The sequence below is a fragment of the Abramis brama genome (genome assembly GCF_963993115.1).
Source record: "Abramis brama genome assembly, chromosome: 1".
NCBI lineage: Eukaryota > Metazoa > Chordata > Actinopteri > Cypriniformes > Leuciscidae > Abramis > Abramis brama.
Window position 1 is genome coordinate 73,251,733 of NC_139963.1, and position 21,458 is coordinate 73,273,190.

The window sequence follows — 21,458 nt, forward strand, 5'->3', positions numbered from 1 at the left end:
TTATGTTAGCTGACAGAATTATCTGGCGCAAAAACCAGGCATGCGCAGAAAGACGTACGCTCAAAGTAATCGGATCAGCTCGTTTACATGGTGTAATCTTTCGTTTGATCGTTCATGAAAAGGTTTATTCCACCCCCTTAAGCTCAATGTTAAAATTGACCGGAGTTCTCCTTTAAAGGGTAACTCTTGCCAAAATCGAACCTAGGCTCTTTTTGTTAATCTACTCGAGTCAAACATTCGTGCAAAAGCATTTAAATGGAAACTCCTCTTTTAAGTTTGACCGTATTTTTGTTTTCGGTCAAAATGCCTTTTGAATGGGAGTGAATTGGGCACAACAACGAGAGCATCAAAATCACTATTTTTAAAACACTAAGGAGGCTCAAAACAACATGAAACTGTGCTTGAAGTATCACCAGGGGCTCTACATATGAACTAGAGCATTGACAACATTGTTTGTGTGCACAAAGTTTGCTAAAAAGAAAGGTTTTGTACGACTTACACAGAAGAGACTTTGTTTCTCAGCACATGAAAATAAACTACTTACCGGGATCTACTACTAATAGTAAACTTGTAAGTGTACTATTTTAATACCGCTTGGGACTAAATTGGCCCACTTGAAGTATATAAAAGTATATGTTTAAGTGTACTATAAGTGTAACAGTAGTAAACTTTAAGTGCACAACTAGTTCATAATTATGTTTCTCATTTGTACTGCAAGTGAACTTATGAGTATACTAGTAGATTACTATTTTAATACTTGTAGCAACTTTGAAGTATACTCTCAGTAAACTACTAGTTTAGTAGTTTTATACTACAAGTTTTCTTTAAATGTACTCTCAGTAAACTACTAGTTTAGTAGTTTTATACTACAAGTTTTCTTTAAGTGAACTTAACATCATACTTAGTTTACCATTTATATATTATTTTTGCTCTTTTAGTTGCAACATTTTAAACAAAATAGTTGAGAAAATCACATTTTTGTCAAAGATCAGATTCAGAACGATGATCAAACACAGATGGAGTAGATCGAGTTCAACACCCCCACAGCTTCAGTCGTTTTCTCTTCATGGGTTACGCTTCATTTCATTTGGAAACATTAAGCAGTTTTGATTTACAAGCTGTTTAATGTTTGATGATCACATTATTTTACATTTGAGTGAGCATTGATCACTTGTTTCAGCTTCTTCTTCTCCTGTGTTTTGATCCGGAGATTCTGTACGATGTCATATAGCGCCCCCTACCGTATACCAGTGAAAACATGGATAGCTGGAAAATTCAGTCAATGGTGGGGAAAAGTTTAATTAAAGTAAATTCCTATGTACACCTGTGGATTAGCCTACACAAAAATTCAGATACGCACAATTAGAAACATATCTGTTTTATATCAATATTTTAATCAATATTTTCAAACAAAGTTTCATAAGACTGTATATGAAAAACGATGTAATAGGCTACTCGATCAAAAGAGTTAACACAACTACAAGCCAAGTATACTTTAAATAATTAAACTTTTAAGTATATCTCGATCAAAAGATTGAGTACAAGTACTGGTCAAATATTCTTAGACTTTTCTGTCAGTATAAGTCAAGTACACTTAAGTGTAATTAAGTATATTTCTGAGAAGTACATAAAGTATATTTCTGAGAAGTACATAAAAAGTAGACTGAAAGTATACTTTCTTATTTGTAGTTTAAAAGAAGTATACTAATAGCACACTTGAATAAACTTCTTTTTCGTAAGGGCAGTGTGGATCCTCTCATGTGATCTCAGATTTTCTGACACGCTGAATCTCTTGTCACAGTGTGAACACTTGTAAGGTTTTTCTCCAGTGTGAATTCTCTGGTGCTGTTTTAAATTGTACGCTGTAGTAAAAGTCTTCTCACACTCAAAGCACATGTACTCTCTCACACCAATGTGAATTTTCTCATGTTTATGTAAATTAGGCAGCAGTGAAAAACTCTTTCCACACACAGAACATGAATGCGGCTTCTCCTTCATATGAACTGTCAGGTGTGACTTCAGGTGTGATGACCTAAGAAATGTTTTGCCGCATTGATCACATGTGAACGTCTTCTCTCCGGTGTGGATCATCATGTGAACCTTAAGGGATGATGATCGACTGAAACTCTTTCCACATTGATCACATGAGAACGGCTTCTCTCCGGTGTGGATCCTCATGTGAATCTCAAGACTTTGTTTGGTTGTGAGACTCTTTCCACACTGAGTGCAGGTGAAAGATTTCTTGGCTCTTCTTTTCTTTAAAAATGTCTGTTTAGTCTTTGAGCGACTCAAAGGTTTTTCTCCAGGTTGGACATGATATTCCTCCTCCACTTCACTCAGTTCTTCTCTCTCCTCCTTCACTTCACTCAGTTCTTCTCTCTCCTCCTTCACTTCACTCAGTTCTTCACTCTCCTCCTTCACTTCACTCGGTTCTTCTCTCTCCTCCTTCACTTCACTCAGTTCTTCACTCTCCTCCTTCACTTCACTCAGTTCTTCTCTCTCCTCCTTCACTTCACTCAGTTCTTCTCTCTCCTCCTCCACTTCACTCAGTTCTTCTCTCTCCTCCTTCACTTCACTCAGTTCTTCACTCTCCTCACTCTCTTCCATCGGGTCTGACAGGAAAGAAAAAATATTATTATTTGTTATATGTTAAATTTATTTCCGTCATTTCACGGCCGTTGCAGTGTCTGTAGAAACTTCACAAGCTCAAAGTGTAGAGTGGCTGTGGCTTTAACTATTTTTAAAGTAATTATTTGTATTAGCTTTAACTGTGTCCTACATGTTTCACTCAACCCTGTTACTCCTGACATGATTTCCCTCCTTTTAAAAACACAGCATTTCTTAAAACACCCAGGAAGTGACATCATCTGGGCACTTTCTACTGCATGATGGGAAGACAAGAAAATAATCTCAATCCACTGTCTCAGTTTTTACACAAACTGTAGCATTGACTGTATTCATCAACCCTGTTATCAAAGTTACTGTAAGAAGAATCTCTATAATTATGAATAACTTGTATGATATTTTACAAATACAACTTTATCAGTAACTTGGTGTTTACTGACTATTCCTAAAAATATATATTTTGTAAACCTTGTTGAAAATGCCTAAAATTCTGGTAACATTGTTGCTACTTGGGAACCAGATATAAAATAAATGTAAAATAAAACAGTTAAAACAGTATTTAGCTTGATCTGATGTTGACAATCAATATAAAAATGTTTTAAACCTCCCTTTACTGACCATTTGTTGAAGAAAACCCAGAACATTCTGTACCGTTTCATAGTTGAACTGTTTATCTAAATGAGAAGAAGTGCTTGAATGTTTCTAACATGAATGTTCCTCAGCATCATGAATGAATGAAGAATAAACACCAACCTCTTTGTTCTTCAGGATCTTCAGTGTGTTTCATTCTGCAGGGTTCTGGATCACTCATGTTCTCTCTGTCCTCTTTAATAAACTCAGTCTTTGCAGATTTCAGCTCTTCCTGATGCTCTGATGCTCGTCTTCACTTGTAGCTGATGGGAATTTACAGCATTTATTGGAGAATTACTGTGGGCGGAGCTTCACTGATGATGTGATTGTAGTGGGAGGAGCTTCACTGATGATGAATGACAGTGGGAGGAGCTTCAGTGATGATGTGAATGCAGTGTGAAGAGTTTATCTGCCAAAATCAAAAATATATAAGTTACTGAGTTTGTTTTTATGCTCATGGACATCAGAATATAATAATGCAAATTCTTCCAAATATAAATAATGGTAAGAAAAACAGTTGAAAGCATAAACAGAAATAAACATAGGCTACTGTTAGATTGAACGAACAATGCCAAACCCAGCGCTGAGGGAGAAAAGGTTTCTCTCAAGTTTATAAGCATCTTTGTCTCAGAAGATATATCAAGAATATGAGGGGAGTTACAGCGAGTTAACCAATAAGATGTGTATACTTTACGTCATATTTGAATAAGATACATTGAATAACAAGGTCATATATGGTCAGTTTCTGGCTATCCTACCACATGTACATTTGTAGCCTGGAGGACCCTTATACTGTGTTCATAATAGAGAGAAAAGGAGACAGTTCCTTCTTACAGAACAAAGAAATACGCTTTTGCTGAGACTACCATACTAGTATTTCTTAAAGCTACATATAGTAGGCAACAAATCCCCTCAGTCTGCTGACACCAATGAAATGAGCTTTAAGTGTCAATTTACAGGAGATCTGAAGACATCTGCATAATAAATGAGGTGAAAACAGGAACTATTGTCATGAAATAAAGAGTGTTTTCAGCAGATCTGTTAATATTGATGAGCCTCAGACTATCAACACTCATTCAACAAGCCATTCAGGATCATCAGCAGATCATCTCACTTTATTCTGAGTGTTTGCTGTTAGAAACACATTATTTGAGTCAGGATACATGACAAAAGCCTGTAAAACTGCTCAACTGAAAGATATCTCACAGTGTAACATAAATCATCAATAATAAAACAAAATAATTCAATAACCTCTCTTTATGAACCTCTTCAGGCAAATAACTACAACAACATCATATGTGAATCTAAATATAGTTTGACTTTATAATAACTATTAATTGCAATAAAGTAATTCCATCATTTACATGTTACATATTCATGTACAGAAAATGACAATGATCACACAACTCTTAAAAATAAAGAAAATGTAAAGTTTCCTGTGTCATATTTAATTAATATTCATATTCCCATGCATGTATTCACCTTATTTTCCACGACAACAAGGGTGACGCCATTACGTTAGTTTCTAGACGTAATTCTATAGTTGTAACGGTAAATATGTAACACAATGTAAAGCGATCGGAATGTTGTGGTGTACTTTACTATTTACACCCACCACCTCCTCAAGACGAGGAGCACCTGAGGCAATGGCGGAAGGCGCTAAACTTGAAGTGCCCACCCAAGCGCTCTTATGTGTGTTGACTGTGTTCGTACCATTTTATGGACGGGGAGCCGACTGACGAACACCCTTACCCCGAGTAAAGGCTCGGCTACGATGTTCTGGTATAAAGAAGTCCCGCCGGGTGCTGAACAGGTTGTCAGATTCAGGTAAGCTAATTTACCTAACTGTTGTTGCCTAACTTACCTATCTATGTGCTTGTTAGCCTAACGTTAGATTCGTGAAGTCCGTGCATTACATGCAGGAATTTTTAAAATGTTAGTACAATGTAAAAACATGTAGTTACACAATAAGTACATTGTATCAAATTATTAATTTAAATGTAAGTACATAGTACTTAGAGCCACTTAATATAAAGTGGGACCCATATTTCTTATATTTCGTTTACTTTGTGATATGGACCTATAAGCCGAAACGTGAGTATCGGGGGGACCAATCCAGGTGCAGCTGTGCGTAAGATGCTACGTAAAGTGGCCACCAATGAAGTCATGGGTGCCTACAGCATGAGAGGAAAGAAAACTAAAATGGCATTCCAGGAGCTTAGGATTTGCTCTCTTATTATTGGAAAGTTTAATTCCATAATCCTTTAAAAAAAATTGATTGTCAATTAAAGTAGTAACAATTCGGAGTTGATTTGTTTGAAGTTGTTTGATCAGATTATTTCATCTAATTTTTAGGAGCAACACAGAGGAACTTCAAAACAATGAAGTCTACTGAAGTGGAAGATCTTATCTCACAGGCCCTGAAATTCGCTCCACACAGGAATTTGAAATGGTAAACACATTGTATTTGTTTAATAAAGATACAGACACTGTTTAATCCAGTGTAAAGTCTCCAAACATGAAACAAGACATCAGACAAGACATCAGCTCACACAAACACCAGACATTACGGTCTGTCACAAAACCAAGAAATAAACTAGACCCAACCCTGTGACACAACCCTGACAGTATTTAAATGCATTTTGAAATTACTATATTAACTATGTCAGTGATACTACTGTGACTAACACATAGTGAAGGCTACATGCAGCGTTTCACAAAAGCATCGTAAGAGTGCGTAATCTTAATATTACGGTCTGTTTCCCAGAAGCATATCGTTCCAATAAAATGGCTTTTTGTTGTTGCAAAAAACCCTTTTAGCGTAAATAATCTATTGCTATTTGCAGTTAATGTAAACCGTATCTATTTGATATACTTTATGTAAATGGCATCTAGCGCTAATTTTTATCTCGCTGCTCGCTGGCATCTATATTTGACAAAAAACGCCCCTTTGAATACCCTCTTCAACAGTGACATCTAGCGGTAAACTGTTATTACGTTATAATTGAGGTACTAGGCAATGGCAATGACTGATTGAAACAAGAATATCAATTTTCTTTGTTATAATATTACTATTCTTTGTTGTATTTACAGATGATTGTGGTGAAGGTGGAAGAGGCTTTCAAGTGCATGATCTACTATTACACTAATAATAAAATGTTTGAAGTAGTTAGTTAGTTAGTTAGTTAGTTTATATTTACATGTATTTTCACCCTAAGTGACAAGGTTTTTTTTTTTTTTTTTTTGCACTGTGTTGAGTTCTCTTTATAAATATAAAGTGTATCTTTGTTACTGTTTTTAGGTATGGTGTAAATTTAGTTTGTTTTTGTTTTGCTTTCTGCCAATGTGATGCATAGCCTACTACCCCATGATTGTGTTTTTATTTTATTTTTTTTAATCAACAATTAAAAAATGACAAAAACATGGACTGTAGGCTGATTATTTATCTAGATTTACTGTTGTATGTTATTAAAGTAAATGAAATTGTTGTTAGTTGAACGTTAGAAATAACGTTCTGGGATTAATAAAACTTTCCTGGCTAACCAAAAACAAACCATAAAAAATAACGTTCTGGGAACCAAAAACTAACGTTCTGAGAACGTTCTGGGAACCAAAAACTAACGTTCTGGGAACGTTCTGGGAACCAAAAACTAACGTTCTGGGAACCAAAAACTAACGTTCTGGGAACCAAAAATTGTTAGCTGGGTAATGTTTACACTCATTACTGCATCGTAGGGTACATTACGGCATGTTTTCTATGTAACGACATTCTCAAAACAACTCATAATCCTATACTGTATAATAATGAACAACGCGTTTCGTAATGTTATAAAAACTGCGTACAACAAATTATTAGGTATCTTTCAACTACTGCTAGAAACAGTCACCACAGAGATAACGTTACGCAATACGCATCATTGAGAAGCCTAACATTTACAAAAATAGTTTTTCAGCATCAATCTGTCAACGAACTAACCTATACATAAGTAAACACATAGCGTTTGTATCTCACTACCGTGCCAGTACATACAAAAATAGATCAAAATGACATTACGTTAACCAACCATTCAGAAACGTCTTGTCCGAGCCGTAATGGTCGAACTTCTTCGGGGCCGTCATCTTGTCCAGAGTCCGAATCAGGTTCAAATTGGTATGGTTGCAAAGACGCTCAACCCAGAATGGCCTGCTGGTTCGGAAATATGTGGAATAAGGGCTGCCTCCGACTAAAGTTTTTTTCTAGTCGACTAGTAGTTGCTCATTTAAAGGAGAACTCCGGTCAATTTGACACATCAAGGATGTTAAGAGGCTAAAAGCAGGTTTAAAACTTGCCCCATTGAAGTCAACAGGGTGCAAATTTTAAAAAGAGGATAACACGGTGTAGGCAACACCGATTTTTGTCTTTGTTCTCTGTACTGACAGCACTCCAAATTTACAAAAAATGAGCTCAATGTTAAAATTGACCGGAGTTCTCCTTTAAGACATTAGTGGACAAATCGCCCCTTTATATTAATTTTATTACTTAAATAGGCTATACAGGGTAATGAGCATGTGTAGCCGCACTCAAGCGGACGGCCGCACGCATAAAGATTGCCACAAAGAACCGGCAAAAGTATGAATGTTTCAAAAATAGCAAGGAGACATTTAATTGTTTATTAATAAACTGCTGTTTTCTGTGTTGCTGCAAAGATGAAGTTAGCGATGCGGACTCGACGCCAGAGAGAAAGGCATGTGAAATGCACATTGGATTTAGCCTGGCTAACGTCAGACCAAGTCTCAAATGTGTACATTTTCTCGTATTTGAGGCGTGGTTTACGAATGCCCAGAGCCGTTTATTGGGCGCTATGGATGTCTATCAAATGACTGTACGTAGCTCATAGCCAATCGTTTCAATTATACCAGATGACGTATGTAGAGTGACAGAAATTCGACGAGGAAAAAGACGATGGGTCAAAGATTTATTTGTACACGATGGTGTTTAGCGAATATTACCGTTTGTGCAAGATAAACATGAGGGTAGAAGGTAACGTCGAGTCTGATGCCATGTTGGATCTGGTCTGTGGACCCGGACAGGAAAACTCCTAACGCTTTGGGAAGGTGTCGTCCGAGAGCTGTTTTTCTCCGTGGTCTGAAGCACACATGTTTCACTGACCGGCGAAGACCATCCCTGTCCAGCATTATCGGGTGTCTGCGATGGAAAGTCCACTGATTGAGGTCATTTCAGGATGACAGTCCAGCATCTGATCCGTACGTCTTTTCCAGAGTTGCGAATTTCCCACCTCTGGTCCTGTCTGAGAGGACACAAGTGCTGTGTGGGGCATTTCTGTACAATAAACAATCGTATACATTATTTTTATGTAAGTTATAATTTGTAAATGAAACAAAAATAATTTCTGTGCATTGTTTATTTCTGTAATGCAGATTATAGGCTAACTTGTAAATGTAATAAAGAAATTATTCTGTACATTTATTTTTGCCATGTCAATTAATTTGTACATTTACTACAAAATAAATTGTTCTAGGCCTTACATTTTTACTTACAGTACTTTTTACATCTATTTCCAAGATAAGTTTGGTTTATCTGGGATGAGTGCATGTTTCCACGGTCCCCCAGCAGGTTTGCAGGGCTGATCAGTCGACGGCTGTCGGTCACTGAGATCTTCTCAGAAACAGGGAAGATTAAATCAAATTGTCTCACATACTCAAAAATCAAACCATCAAATATTTTAACATGCAAAACCGTCCTATGAGCGAAACTCTGCAGGACAACGGCCCTCCAGGACAGATGTTGCCCATCCCTGATCTAGAATACATATTTCTAGTGTTTCTATTATACTGTCTATTACAATATCTAATATCAAAATCTAATACCGGTAAACTAAATCAGATTGATAACATGCAATCAATCAATAAATTAATAAAAAAAACTCTTAAAAACAATGAAAAAGTGTCTCACGGTTAGAATGGGGAAATGTTTTTTTTTTTTTTTTTTTTACATAAATATAAATAATATTAGACTTATTTTTACAGATATGTATCCTATATACTATAGTTTAAATTTAGTGTGTTTTCTGGCTCATAAGAAAGAAAATAATGTTGAATATAAATGACACATTCTTTCAAAACTCCTCGCTAATAATTTTTTTTTATTTTGTTACCTTGAAAAATGTTGATACCTTTATTGAGAAGTTGCAGACTCATAATCTTATGACAGTGGAAGTTGTATATCATTTGATAGTACTGAATATAAACATCAGCAGCTTGATAACATGGCAAAACAATGTTGTTGTATCTATCTATTAATGTTTATCAATGTTTATTTTATATAACATTTAATACATCTGTCAAAAAATGGGGTTAAAAACAGGGAAATTTTATATATATATATATATTTTATTTTATTTTATTTAAAATAGTATTTTATTTTCATATACTAATAAAATATTACTTTTTATATTAAGAGTTTATACTAAAATGTATGTTCAGTGTTGTTTTCCGTCCAATAATCAGTGTATGTTTAGTTATTTTAACAATTTCTAATGTTCTAGAAATGAACTTTAACGGTTTTAACAAACTTTATCGGTTATTATAAACATAAACAAATGTTCCCTGAAACTTTGAGTGAAATAGTTTTTTCAAGTGTTATTTTATTATGTAATTTTTCATAATGATGAACTCATGTTAAAGGCAGGGAAATTTTTTTTAAACTGTCTTTATATACCAATACATAATTAAAATGTAAATACTGTGAAAAAGAGAGTATAAAAATCGGGTTTGTTGTTCTTTAGTTCAGATCTGTGTGTTCAGCCTGTGGTTCAGCCTCGCGCTGCGCAGGAGCGGAAGATCAAACGTCATCAGTGAGAGTGGAGAGGATGTGGCGCCTCCTGCCGGACACTCAGAGGAACACTCACACAGTCGAGTCAAGTCATCTTCATTAGAATAAAGTTATTGTCCAGCTAAAGTTAGTTCAGGTTCATACAGTGTCAGAAACGGATCAAATGCTGGTGTTTATGCGGGAGCAGGACAGTTATTCAGTTATTCATCAAACCATCGTTCCCTAGACAGATGACTTTGGATTAGAGGCAGAAATGTGGATTATACTGTTAATAAAATGCAATCAGATATGAATGGGTGATTTAAATTATCTGTAGAGAAAACCAAATATATTTTCTTTACAAATGAAAAGATAAATAGAGATATAAATCTAAAATTATATAATAAACAGGAATTAGAACAAGTGATAATATTTCTTGGAATGTGGTTTGACACGAAAATTACATGGATTCTCACATTTAAACAAAATGTAAGTGAAATGTCAGATGATTTTAGGTGTGTTTCAGTCGCTGATAGAATGAAACTGAAAACCATTTACTCAACAATAATAAGAGCAATACTAGACTATGGATGTGTGGTTTATGGTCAGATTTTCTTTCAGTTTCGATATCACGTCATGCTGCAGCTCCAGAAATGGGCGTGGCTTAAGGCTATATATATATGAATGTCTCATTTGTCGCAGAACTGCAGAAGAAGGAGAAGCTCCACAACTAGTGCTTAATGCTTATCTAATTTATCTCTAATTTTAGACAGACTTCAACATCAGCTCGACTCCTGGTGAGTTTGCATTTCCTTCAACGGGTTTCATGCAGATGTGTTGATTTACTGATAATATACATTTTTGTTAAACATACTTGAGATTATTTCATCTGTATTGTTGTTTTAGGATGTATTTTCCTGAGCTGTGGTCTTTCTGCAGTCTGATACAGTGGCGACGGAGTCTGAAACTCCTCCTGGTAAGAGAATATCCCACAGGATTTATTCAAGCAAAATAGCGGAGCTCCTAATGAGACATGGGGATGATGATGATGATGATGATGATGCAGAAAATATGACATGGTTTATGACAACCTCCGGGAATGCCTTTTCGGTCGAGCGCAAAACCTTTGAAATATAATACAGAACAAATTCGACAAAATCCCCGCATTGCAGCTTGTTATTTGTCTTTTTTCCGGAGGGGAAACCAATATTACACTCAAACAAATATTTAGGCCTAATAAATAAGATTTATGTAATTTGATTGCATATAAATTTTCCATCCATTTGGATTAGCCTACATATTTTTAACGTGAACATATTAATAAACTTAATGCAATAAATATTTGTAAGTCCTATATAAATGAAACAAGTAAGAATGAGATTTATGTAAAATTATAAATTAATCCAATTTATTTAAAATGAATAAGAAACGGGTTTATGTATTATTATATAATAAACCTAATTTACTTAAAATGCATCACATTTAAGTAATTTTTATTAATAAACCCAATGTATTTTAAAATCATATTTATATTATGTATTTATTAATCACCATTTCCCCTCCCCAATCACGATATACAACACAAAAATAACGGCCAGACCACCTCATTTCACATTTTTTCCCCTCATTTTTATTTTAGGAATAACAAGCTCAAAAGGCAGCAAAAAGATGAGATAGCAAGACATAACCCATGCTCACATACACTGTGATGTGTGCAACCTCAAAAAAAAAAAAAAAAAAACCTTCATGTTTACATGCACATTAAGGTTAAATGCACTTATTTCAATGTTTTTTTTTTTTTTTTTTTTTTTTGTCGTTGCCACAATCAACCTCATTGAACCACCACACTTTTTACCCACGTTTACAAGTTAGGAGTACAGGTGTATAAAAGGTTCGACAGCGGGGAAAAAGAGAGAAATCTAGAACAACAAAGAATCTATTCAACTTTTACAAGTAGTTTTGTTTAAGTTTAAAAGTCATTCAAACGAGTAGAAAAAGTGCAACAAGTCAAGAGGAAAATATCAGCATATCCGTCAATCACTGAAGCGTCTTAATTTCCGTCCCTGAACTTTTGGCGACAGCTTGGTTGTATCCAGTTCCATCAGGATTTTCTGAAATGCGTCAAATGTGCAATCAAGGTCCATTGGATAGTTTAAGTTAAGGGCATAAATTAGTCCAAAAAGCATCACACATCCAAGTGTGACACTTGGCAGGCTTTGCAGAACTTCAAGAACAACACCCACATCTGAAGGTTCTTCTCCAGGACCAGTACCCTCCGCTCGAATGACATAGATGCCCATTGTTGTCTGTGCAATGAGACTCCGCCTCTCCACTTTCAGTCCTGGAGGATAAACAAAGAGAATGTGAGTCGTGTCCCAATGCGAGTCAAAATGTAATATTCAGATAATATTCGGCTTTTGTGAACTGGAAATTATGTTCCAGTGATTGTGAACAAGTGTCTTGATTTGCTGAAAAAAAACATCGAAGTGGCTAAATAAGTTAAAGGGTTAGTTCACGCAAAACAATATTGTCATGATTTATCCTCCCTTATGTTGTTCAAAACCTTCATGAGTTTCTTTCTTCTGCTGAACACAAAATTTGTGGGTGAACCTTTTTCCAAGGCTTACAATTTTATTTTGCAGCTGATCCAGGTCATTTTTGTCTGGTCTGATCAATCATGCTCTGCACTGACTGCTGCATAGTTTAATATTTCGCTGCACACTACACACAAGGGCATAAGCTAGACTGTGATTATGTTAATTTTCTCATTGGCATCAATGTAAATATATCCATAAGAAATTTAGAACATAAAGAGAGTAGGTTGACACACACTTACCACATATTCTTTGAGAAGTGTTTCGATGTCTTCACTAAGGTAGACACTTGAGGTAGGCACCTCAGGATACAATCTCACCTGGTGTTTATGTCTTCATTCTCAAACAAGCATAAAAAGATCCCAAAAAAACATGTAATTAATTATTAACTTACAGTTTAAGTAAGTTAGCTTTCTGTCCCTCTATTGACAGCTACGCAACTACAACTTTGACGCTTCCAAGCGTTCATAAAGAGATGACTATTCCACATGAATTGAGCGGTTTAGTCCAAATTTTCTAAAGAGACAGATTAAATTTAGGCTTTTATTCACATAAACATTGATCAGCGAACATAAACAGAAGCTCAACTGAACTTGCTTAACACACTAGAACAAACCTCACTGGTTCTCGCACGTCAAGCGAAAATTCTTGAGCTTCCGTTTACTATAACTGATGTGTGAGTTGATGAATGTTTGAATGTGAAAAAACTTCAATCTGTTCATCATAAAAAAGGATTGAGTCTCTTCAGAAAATTTGGACTAAACCGCTAAATTCATATGGATTAGTTTTATGATCTCTTTATTAACTTTTTGAAGTGTCAAAGTGGTGATTGCGTAGCTGTCATATGTCATAATACCTGTTATTTGAATAATGCTTTAACAATATTGCATTTAAACAATAATGCCAATAAAGAGAAAGAATGTTTCAGCCTAAAATGTTTTAGCAATTCATACCGGGTAGATAAAGAAACGTCACACACTTTGCATGGCCACATTCACGTATCTGTGAAAAAAGACAAAAGAAAGAAAAAAAACAGTTTACTAAGAAAATCGACATTACTTGATTTACACTTGATTTTGTTGTAACAAGACAAGTCAAAATACAGCTACTACTACTACTAATAATAATAAATTAATAAATAATAGTAAATTAATAACTTTTATATTACAATTAAATAACTACATAGGTCCAATTTATAAGAAAATATGGTTGACTGCAAGATGATATCAGCTGTTCATGTCTGTAAAATATGTTTTTAACTATGTATTCGGAATGTAATGTTTTTTATGTTGAATCATATAACATTCAAACTGAGATTAATTGGTCATAATCTGATGTATTTTTCTATGTATTTTTGTAGCATACATACAAGGCCGGAGGTTGTCCATGTCCAACCATATAGATGTAAGAAAGGATGCTTGATGTATCTGTAAAAGAAAAAAACGGTTCTAGTTAGAAACAAAATGCATACTTTTGCTTATGAAATTACAAAGCCAGCATACATTTTTTAGAGTATTATCGCGATTTTAATCTTTAAATCCTTAACTTACCCCAAACCTAACACCATTTTTTATTTACGCAAAAGTACGTGGGCCAAAGTTATGGGCTACTCAGGTCAAACAAAAAACTCAAATTAATATAAACTAAAAACACAAAACATCTCCCAGTTACTTTTAATTAGTTATACTGTGTAGCTGAAAAAGTAGCTTAAGGTGAAAGTAGATAAAGTTAGCTTTTATTAGAACCATGTGCAAGTTAGCTAGTGGACTAGCCTAAATCCAAATTTGATAGTCAGGGGGCATTGATACGTGTAATACGATATCAACAGCAGAAATAACACATGTACATTGAAAACAGAAACAGTCAACTTATATACGATGAGTACATAATGTAACTTGCCTTGCAATCAGGTTGATCCAAGAAGGTGCTCCGATCTCATGTAAGATGGCGAGGAGAACTTTTTCAACTGCCGCTGGTCTCTGCTTCATCTTTTTTTTCCAGGTGCATTTAGACCTGTCTATGTGCAGTACTGCCCCCTATGGATCGGCTCCGCCTTCCATTTCCCATAAATTGTATGCAAACCAATCTCATAAAATGTAACTAATAGAATCTGGCTCGTTCCGCAGCTACCTTTATTTAAACCATATTCATACTTTTTAACTGATTAAATTGAATAGTTTTCACAATTAACAGATTTACATTGATTCTAAGCAATCTGACTACATTGTCACAGTGTCTGGTTTGTCAAGTCAAGTCAAGTCATCTTCATTTATATAGCGCTTTTAACAATGTAGATTGTTTCAAAGCAGCTTTACAGAGATAAACGTATAATTTATGGTAACAGAGATTGTTTTGGCTTTATAGCGGTTCTTTAGTAAAGTTATTTTCCAGCTAAGGTTAGTTATGATTGATTCGGTTCCGTCGCAACGATCATTTGTTATTAAATTAGGGGCCGCTAAGACGACACAATTCTCTCTACATAGACTTTAAACGCGAACCTGTGAGAAACGCTGATGGCATTCACATGCGCATTTAGAATGGGTTCTATAGTTATGTGCGTTTGAATATATGTGCGCAGGTTTGTAATTCCCTACAAGCCAAGCCTAAACAAAGTACTGGTGTTTCCTTATAAATTTTGATAAAGAATTTTATTTTATTTTGTCGCTTTGGGGTAGGAACGCGAAACGAATTTTCCTGACAACGCCTTATCTGTAGAGTGGTAAAGGGATCCTCCATAGGGAGAGACTAGTTGGCACTTCAGCACTGCGTTGGATCGGGTTCAGGCGAAGGTCCTTCGTCAGATCTGGATACGGCCTGGATCCGGCAGGCTGCAGGAAAACCTCGGGATAAACACAGAGACACTAAAATTAGCGTAGATGCCATTCTTCTCATGATGTAACGAGTACATCAGGATTTATGGGAAGTGTTCCCGGTTCCGGCTGACCTAATCTATGCAGCCTAACATTGAACTATAGAAGTCTATAATGTATTATGTGAATGCTAGGTCAAAGAGATGTGTCTTTAATCTGGCTTTGAACTGACAGAGTGTGTCTGCTTCCCGGACAATGGTAGGAAGACTGTTCCAAAGTTTTGGTGCTAAATAGGAAAAGGATCTACCGCCAGCAGTCGATTTTGATATTCTAGGTATTATCAACTGGCCGGAATTTTGAGATCGCAATAGACGTGAAGGACTATAATGCGTTAAGAGCTCGCTCAAGTACTGCTGAGCTAAACCATTCAGTGCTTTGTAAGTAATCAGCAATATTTTAAAATTGATGCGATGTTTAATAGGGAGCCAATGCAGTTTTGACAGAACTGGGCTAATATGGTCGTACTTCCTGGTTCTGGTAAGAACTCGAGCTGCTGCGTTTTGAACTAGCTGTAGTTTGTTTATTACGCGTGCAGGGCAACCACCCAGTAGAGCATTACAATAATCTAGCCTTGAGGTCATGAACGCATGAACTAATTGTTCCGCATTTGTCAATGAGAGCATATGGCGTAATTTAGATATATTTTTAAGATGGAAAAATGCAGTTTTACAGATACTAGACACGTGACTTTCAAATGAAAGATTGGTATCAAAGAGCACACCCAGGTTCCTAACCGACGACGAAGACTTAACAGAGCAGCCATCGAGTGTTAGACAGTATTCTAGGTTATTACGTGAGGAAGTTTTTTGTCCAATAATTAGAAACTCTGTTTTTTCAGATTTTAGAAGTAGGAAATTACGAGTCATCCAATTTTTTATATCCGCTATGCATTCCGTTAATTTAGTGAATTGATAAGTTTCGTTAGGTTTTGAAGAAATATAGAGCTGAGTATCATCAGCATAACAGTGAAAGCTAATTCCATGTTTCCTAATGATATCTCCTAATGGTAGCATGTACAGAGTGAACAGCAACGGTCCTAGTACTGAGCCTTGTGGTACGCCATACTGAACTTGTGATCGATGAGACATCTCTTCATTTACTGCTACAAACTGATAACGGTCAGATAAGTATGATTTAAACCATGCTAGTGCATTTCCCCTAATGCCAACATAATGTTCGAGTCTATTTAAAAGAACGTTGTGGTCAATGGTGTCAAATGCAGCACTAAGATCGAGTAACACTAATAGAGAGATACAACAACGATCGGATGATAAGAGCAAATCATTTGTGACTCTAACGAGAGCCGTCTCGGTACTATGGTACGGTCTGAAACCTGACTGGAAATCCTTGCAGATATCATTTCTTTCAAGAAAGGAACACAGTTGTGAGGATACTGCCTTTTCTAATATCTTTGACAGAAAAGGTTTGACAGTTTGTGTTCCCTGGGTAACCACTAGATGTCCTCCTTCCCCACGGTGTCTGTCACTTTCTGAACTACATTCCCCACGATCCTTGTTTCTTCATTGCACTCAGCTGTCCCTTGTCATTAATCATTGCACTCAGTCAATTCCCCATTAGCATTGTCATTTCCCTGTGTATATAACCCTGTCTGTTTTAGTATGTGTCACGGAGTCCTTGTATTTATCACGCCACTTCAGTGTCTGTTTCTTGTCTGCGCTTTTCTTGTGTTTTGGATTGCTATATTGGTATTTGACCCATGCCTGGACTTGACTACTGTTTTTGGATTTTCCCTTAATAAAATATACTTACTGCAAATTGGATCTTCCCTGCTTTCCGTGTGTGGATCGTGACAGAAGGACTCCGTCACCAAAGATCCAGCGGTATGTCTTCTGATGTTTCTTTCCCAGCCACCGAGCGGGAGAGAAAGATTTGTTTTGAGGGAACCCGCCTAGTCATTTTTCGTGGGACCCGGGGAGGTCGCAGAGGAGTGAGTGGTCGAGAGGAAATCCAACATCACTCTCCACCATGGCCCCCCTTCGACCCTGGGCTCGTGAGAGACGGATCGGAGCCGCCGTCTTGCCATCGTGGACAGAGAAGGGGGAGGAGGCACACGTCTGTCGATCCAGAAACTGTTCACGTCACGTCTGTCGATCCAGAGACTGTTCACGTCACGTCTGCCGAGCCTGTGTCTTCGGACAGGATGGCAGCCGCCGAGCCTGTTCACGTCACGTCTGCCGAGCCTGTGTCTTCAGACAAGATGGCCGTTGAAACGTTATTGGATTATTTTTCTATGCTATCCAAGATTCTAGAGATTCCCAGGAGTGTTCATGTCACGTCTGCCGGTCCAGAGACTGTTCACGTCACGTCTGCCGATCCAGAGACGGTTCACGTCACGTCTGCCGATCCAGAGACTGTTCACGTCACGTCTGCCGAGCCTGTGTCTTCGGACAAGATGGCCGCCGCCGAGCCTGTTCACGTCACGTCTGCCGAGCCTGTGTCTTCGGACAAGATGGCCGCTGCCGAGCCGGATCCAGTGTCTGCGGACAAGAGGGTCGCCGCCGAGCCTGTTCACGTCACGTCTGCCGAGCCTGTGTCTTCGGACAAGATGGCCGCCGCTGAGCCTGTGTCTTCCGACAAGATGGCCGCCGCCGAGCCGGTGGTGTCTGTTCCTGAGCCGGTGGTGTCTGTTCCAGTTCCTGAGCCGGAGCCGGTGGTGTCTGTTCCAGTTCCTGAGCCGGTATCTGTTCCTGTGCCGTGGCCGCCGAGGGGTCGTCTCCGCCGTGGCCAACCTGAGGGGTCGTCTCCGCCCTGGCCGCCCGAGGGGTCGTCTCTGCCCTGGCCGCCCGAGGGAGAGTCTCCGCCGTGGCCGCCTGATGGGTCGTCTTCGCCGTGGTCGCTCGAGGGGAGGTCTCCGCCCTGGCCGCCCGATAGACTACCTGCTCCACCCTGGCCACCTGAAGGGTCGTCTCCGCCCAGGCCGCCCGATGGACTGTCGTCTCCGCCCTGGCCGCCCGATGGACTGTCATCTCCGCCCTGGCCGCCAGATGAACTGTCACTCCCTGTCCCCGTTTCCCTCCATGGACCTGGCCCCCCATCCCTCCCCCTGATCCTCCACCAGTCCACCTCCCGCCTGGACTCTTGTTTTGTTTGTCACGTCTTGGAGCGTCTGGTAGCCGCTCCGTAGAGGGGGGGTTATGTCACAGTGTCTGGTTTGTGTTCCCTGGGTAACCACTAGATGTCCTCCTTCCCCACGGTGTCTGTCACTTTCTGAACTACATTCCCCACGATCCTTGTTTCTTCATTGCACTCAGCTGTCCCTTGTCATTAATCATTGCACTCAGTCAATTCCCCATTAGCATTGTCATTTCCCTGTGTATATAACCCTGTCTGTTTTATTATGTGTCACGGAGTCCTTGTATTTATCACGCCACTTCAGTGTCTGTTTCTTGTCTGCGCTTTTCTTGTGTTTTGGATTGCTATATTGGTATTTGACCCATGCCTGGACTTGACTACTGTTTTTGGATTTTCCCTTAATAAAATATACTTACTGCAAATTGGATCTTCCCTGCTTTCCATGTGTGGATCGTGACATACATACATTTAGAAAATATTATGATTTAAATAAAATCAAAAGGATGCAAATACATAATTATAAACTATGCCAAGAATCATTTTTTTAAAATCCATCGTTCATATGCTAGTTCTGCTGAATATTCCATGGTAAAATGAGCAGTCAGGTTTATAGGAAAGACAAGTTCCGATATAAAACCCATAGGATTGACGGTGAGAATATATATTAAGTATAAAAATATAATACATTAAATATAAATAATAATAATAATAATTAAAAATATTAAATATTTCCAAGTGATTTCTCCAAATCATTAATTCTTTTTTCAACCTGTTCTTTTCCAAACCGGGCAAGAGCCATCCAAAGTGCGCCAAACATATATATATATATATATATATATATATACATATATATATATTAAAGGTTTAATGATAATTGTTAAACTTATAGGGTAAAATGTGCTTGTCTCTCTCACTGTGCCGAGATGGTCATCACTGCAGAACGCGAAATCCAGATCCAACTCCTCCCACCTTACATATACCTAAACCTACCCATCTCCACCCCCTGATCCCTAAACCCACCCCTAAACCTACCCATCTCTACCCCTTCGATCTGGATCCAACTCCCCCCCCTGGATCTCGTGTACTGCAGTGAGGTCCAACCCCACCCCCTGGATCTCATGTACTGCAGTGAGGTCCAACCCCGCCCCCTGGATCGTGTGTACTGCAGTGAGGTCCAACCCCGCCCCCTGTATTTCGTGTACTGCAGTGAGGTCCAACCCCACCCCCTGTATTTCGTGTACTGCAGTGAGGTCCAACCCCGCTCCCTGTATTTCGTGTACTGCAGTGAGGTCCAACCCCGCCCCCTGTATCTCGTGTACTGCAGTGAGGTCCAACCCCGCCCCCTGTACCTCGTGTACTGCAGTGAGGTCCAACCCCGCCCCCTGGATCGCGTGTACTGCAGTGAGGTCCAACCCCACCCCCTGGATCTCGTGTACTGCAGTGAGGTCCAACTCCGCCCCCTGTATCTCGTGTACTGCAGTGAGGTCCAACCCCGCCCCCTGGATCTCGTGTACTGCAGTGAGGTCCAACCCCGCCCCCTGGATTGCGTGTACTGCAGTGAGGTCCAACCCTGCCCCCTGGATCTCGTGTACTGCAGTGAGGTCCAACCCCTCCCCCTGTATCTCGTGTACTGCAGTGAGGTCCAACTCCACCCCTAGGATCTCGTGTACTGCAGTGAGGTCCAACCCCTCCCCCTGTATCTCGTGTACTGCAGTGAAGTCCAACCCCTCCCCCTGGATCGTGTGTACTGCAGTGAGGTCCAACCCCTCCCCCTGTATCTCGTGTACTTCAGTGCGGTCCAACCCCGCCCCCTGGATTGCGTCTACTGCAGTGAGGTCCAACCCCGCCCCCTGGATCTCGTGTACTGCAGTGAGGTCCAACCCCTCCCCCTGGATCGCGTGTACTGCAGTGAGGTCCAACCCCGCCCCCTGGATCTCGTGTACTGCAGTGAGGTCCAACCCCGCCCCCTGGATTGCGTGTACTGCAGTGAGGTCCAACCCTGCCCCCTGGATCGTGTGTACTGCAGTGAGGTCCAACCCCGCCCCCTGGATTGCGTGTACTGCAGTGCGGTCCAACCCCGCCCCCTGGATCTCGTGTACTGCAGTGAGGTCCAACCCCTCCCCCTGTATCTCGTGTACTGCAGTGAGGTTCAACCCCGCCCCCTGGATCTTGTGTACTGCAGTGAGGTCCAACCCCTTCCCCTGTATCTCGTGTACTGCAGTGAGGTCCAACCCATCCCATCCCATACTATATGCTCAGCTCATATGAAACCCTTTCACTGCAGTGTTTTGGAGAGATACAGTATTTTGTCACTATGGGCCTCAAGAGAAATAAGAAAATGAATTAAGACAGTTATATACCGTTATGAACACGTTGAAATAGATTCAGCTCTGCATCGTCTCAGATGGTTTTACTTTCACTTTCTGTATTGAATAATTGACTGGGGTTTGAGACTTCCTCACCAGCATAACTCTAGAGCAAAGTTTGCACATTGCTTGTGTGATATATTCCCATATGTCTGACGTCACTTCGTGGTGACAGATAGACTTGTTCTCAAAGAGAGAGAGGAAAAGGGTGAGAGAGAGAAAGGGGAAAGAGGAAAAGAGAAGAAAGAGAAAAGGGAAGAAAGGGGGGGAAAGGGGAAGAGAGGGAAGAACGGGAGAGAGGGGAAAGAAAGAGAAAAGAAAAGGATTTAAGCCTGGAGTTATTTTATTTTGTTTCAACCAGAGGCTCAATGTTTCTTCAGTTGGTATTAGGGTTCCTTGTGATAAAAGGTTGTTCCCATTTTTTTTTTTATTTTTTTTTTTGTACTTTCTTTAAAAAAAATAATGATGC

At 38.9% G+C, this 21,458-nt stretch overlaps 1 protein-coding gene across 1 annotated transcript in view; it reads left to right on the forward strand.

The window, feature by feature from the left end:
* Window positions 1–10,769: 10,769 nt before the first annotated feature.
* The window catches only part of LOC311094993 (neoverrucotoxin subunit beta-like), a 34,238-nt gene continuing 23,549 nt past the window's right edge, over window positions 10,770–21,458 (forward strand). Inside the window, exons 1-2 of the mRNA XM_084133267.1 lie at window positions 10,770–10,863; window positions 10,973–11,042. The gene's annotated coding sequence lies outside the window, so the exon portion shown is untranslated. The remainder of the gene's footprint in view (window positions 10,864–10,972; window positions 11,043–21,458) is intronic.